Source organism: Nelumbo nucifera, chromosome 6 (assembly GCF_055504915.1).
Source record: "Nelumbo nucifera cultivar China Antique chromosome 6, China Antique-T2T, whole genome shotgun sequence".
Taxonomy (NCBI): domain Eukaryota; kingdom Viridiplantae; phylum Streptophyta; class Magnoliopsida; order Proteales; family Nelumbonaceae; genus Nelumbo; species Nelumbo nucifera.
This window is the reverse complement of record NC_142654.1, coordinates 32,865,979-32,869,858: the sequence shown is the minus strand read 5'-3', so window position 1 is coordinate 32,869,858 and position 3,880 is coordinate 32,865,979.

Genomic DNA, 3,880 nt, shown 5'->3' with positions numbered 1-3,880 from the left:
GTGTTTTATGGTGAAGATAATGATAATAATAATAATAATAATAATAATAATAATAATAATAATAATAATAATAATAATAATAATAATAATAATAATAATAATAATAATAATAATAATAATAATAATAATAATAATAAAATTAGACGGTCCATATTGGTGTGTCTCTTATTTGGGGAAGTTATTTATCTATTTTCACAATTTTTTGTATCTTTTCCTATTTTCTTTTATTTTAAAAATATAAAAAAGTAATCATTGCATATTTTGATTAGAATAATAAAACTGTACATTATTACAGAGAGACCTTTGGGTTTTATAAGGACACTTTTTTTTAATGCATGTTATTATTACATTTAAAAAAGGCATTTAAGAGAGAGAGAGAGAGAGAGAGTATTAATATTATTAAAGAGAGAGGGGTGATGTAAAGACTTTTGGGTATTTTAGGCCTCCCTCAGTGACTAAAGAACTCATTATACAAAACCCCCGAAACCCTAATATTAATAAAGTAATAAAACATTATTAAATTAATAGGACTATAATAAATTATTACTAAAATAATAGTAACAAACAAAGAGATTAATTATTAAATATAATAATAATGTATAAATAAAATATTAATGCAAAATATTTTGGGGTAGGAAAAAATTAATTTTAGTTATACTAATTAATAAATAAATAATAAAATAAAATACTAATATTAAGTAAAAAAATAAGATATTCATTAATTATTAAAGACTAATAGAATAACAATAAAAAAGTACTAATAAAATAATAAAATATTAATAAAATTTTTAGATGATTCCAATTCCAATTCCAAATGAACCAAACAACAACAATCGAAATCCAACAATTATGTATACATAGAAATTATGTATAACTATATAAAGTTTATAATTGATAAATTTAATATTTTATATTTATATACATTTATTATACATATATACTTTGAAAATAATTGTTTTTTAACTTTTTAATTTTTTGTCATTTTAAGCACAATATGATGATTGTAGATTAATTGCTAAGATGATCCAAAACCCAACATAATAATTAGATGCATGCGAATATGGATCTAGATTTCATAATTGAATGAGGATGCAGATGGAATTGATTTTGACCTGAATCCAAACCACTTACAATCCTACTATTTAGTATTTGCATTGTGTGGGGTTGGTATAGATTTGAGTTAGGTCTAGCTCAGAAGAAAATAGTTGATTAAGCCTGAAAATTTGTTGGTTTTGCTATACTTAGGCTAAGTTATAAATGATCGTCCCTATGTAGGAGTCTTAAGACATTTATAATTAAGTCATTATTAGTTTTAATATTTTAATTAAATTTTATAGATTTTATATGGAATGCAAATGGTTTATTTTGTTATTTTTAATATTTTTTTTATTATTATTTTATGAAGTATGAACTACTAATTTTTATTAATTTCTTAATTTTTAATGGTTTCTAGATAAAAATTTGCTAAAATTTAATTTTATTTATTAGGTTTCAAATTGTAATTTTATGACAATTAATCAATTAATAGGATTCAAATGTGAATGGGATGGTAATTGTTCCCCACCCCATTGGGTACTCAGCTTCTCTGACCCAATGGGGTCGATGATGGATACTGTCTTGGTAATGATCGATGGAGATTGACAATGATACCTAACCAAGGATGGGGGATATGAGGACAAAGATTTGTTTCATGGTATTAACCTTGAGCTTGGACTTAGATTAATTTAATTATGACTAAAAAATTAATCTATAGATTAATTTAATTATAACATTTAATGATTAATAAAGTAAACTAAATAAAATAAAACACTAACAAGTAATATGAAAAATAACTATTTATTGAATAATTAACAATAATTATTATTAAATTGTTTTTTTAACAAATTACTAAAATTATTAATATAATTATTAGTTCCCATTGTTTTACTTTTCCTTGATAAATCCTGTGCATCACATGGGTCCCTGCTAGTATATATTGAAATGGAATATGTCAAGCTTGGACTTAGATTAATTTAATTATGACTAAAAAGCTAATCTATAGATTAATTTAATTATAACATTTAATGATTAATAAAGTAAACTAAATAAAATAAAACATGAACAGATAATATGAAAAAATAATTATTTATTGAACAATTAGCAATAATTATTATTAAATTGTTTGTATAACAAATTACTAAAAATAAGATTACTTAAATTATTAATATAATTATCAGTTCCCAATGTTTCACTTTTCCTTGATAAATCCCATGCATTGCACAGGTCCCACTAGTATAGGCACTTTCCTGTTCTATAGTTTCTTCTCAAGTCACTATCTTTTTTCTATTTTTTGAATTATCTACTTTTAAAATTGAACAAAATAATTCAAGCAATGACCAATCACCTTTTAACACTTTTAACACTCCTCGTTAATTCTTTCTCTCTCTCTCCCCCACTAACTTTTATAATATCTCCTCATTAATCATGCCATTAACTCTCTCCTTCAATAACTTTACCTATATCTATATCCATTTCAATTTAACTATAATTATATATATTAGATATATTTGCATTAAATTATATTTATTATTAAAGATTAATTATACCAAAATTGTGATATTCAATGATATGATATTACACTAAATAATCTACTTCCATTTAAAATTCTAATCCATTTAAAAATAATAAAAAATTAATTAACCATAACAAAAATAATTTAGTAAGTTATTTAAATAAAACAAAAATAATTATTAATTATTGATATTGATAAAAATATTTTTACTAATATAATAAAAACAATTTAATTAATAAAAAGGAATAAGATAAATTAAAAACTAAGTTCTACCGATTTAAAACCAACTTAAGTTCTATTCAAAAGATAAAAACTTAATATAGTTAATTAAACTTCATTAGAAATTTAAATTTAATAAAAACTTAATACACTTAATTTAATTTAATTTTACTAATTTAAAATATTAAAATAAAATACCAATTTTAAATATAGTTTAATTATTTTAAAATCAATTTATATTCCATTTAAAAATAAGGAAAATTATAAAAACTTCATTGGCTTTTCTAGCAATCCTATTTAGTTCCCTATTGTTTTGACCTGAACAAAAACCTCCCTTATTGTTTTGAAAAACGTGCAAATACCTTCCTTTAGTCATCATTCAAATAAAAAGTGTTGATGTAACACATTAATTTTACTTCACTTCGACCTTTTTCCTTACTTTGTCTAAGAAGAGTTAAGAAGAATTATTATTTGGCAAAAAAATTAGTGAAGGGTAAAGTTTAAATTTTAAATTGTGTATGATAATAGTTCGGATCTCCTATACCCACAACAACCCTACCCACACCTCACTATAGTTGTACACCAAGAACATCTCCTGTATTTGCATGTTACCATTCATGGGGAGATGCTCCCAATGTATAGCTATAGTGTCATTTGGGTAGGAGATTTGAATTTGTATGATAATGCATTAACAATGATACGAGTATTTTAGTAACTTTCAATGTCTTTATAACTAAAAAGCCAAGGGAAAGGAGGTATTTGCACTTTTTTTTTTTTCAAAGCTATATGCTGTGTTTGGAAACATGCAAACAAGTGAATGCAAATATGTAGAGTGTAAAATGGTTCATATAAATTGTAAAGTTTTTGTACGGACAAATTTACCTTGTTACCAAAGAGATTTTTAGATTAATGGATGCAAACATGAATTCCAATAAAGCATATGCCTTTATTATTGAAAGCCCACTTGAATGTAGATTTATTTATTCTTTATTGATGTACTTTTACACCTTATTATCAAATATAAATGTGCATTGGAAAATGTGTTTTTTATCATTTGCCAATGCATAAATGTAATGTTACCAAACATGGGCAAAAGTGAACCAGAGTGCA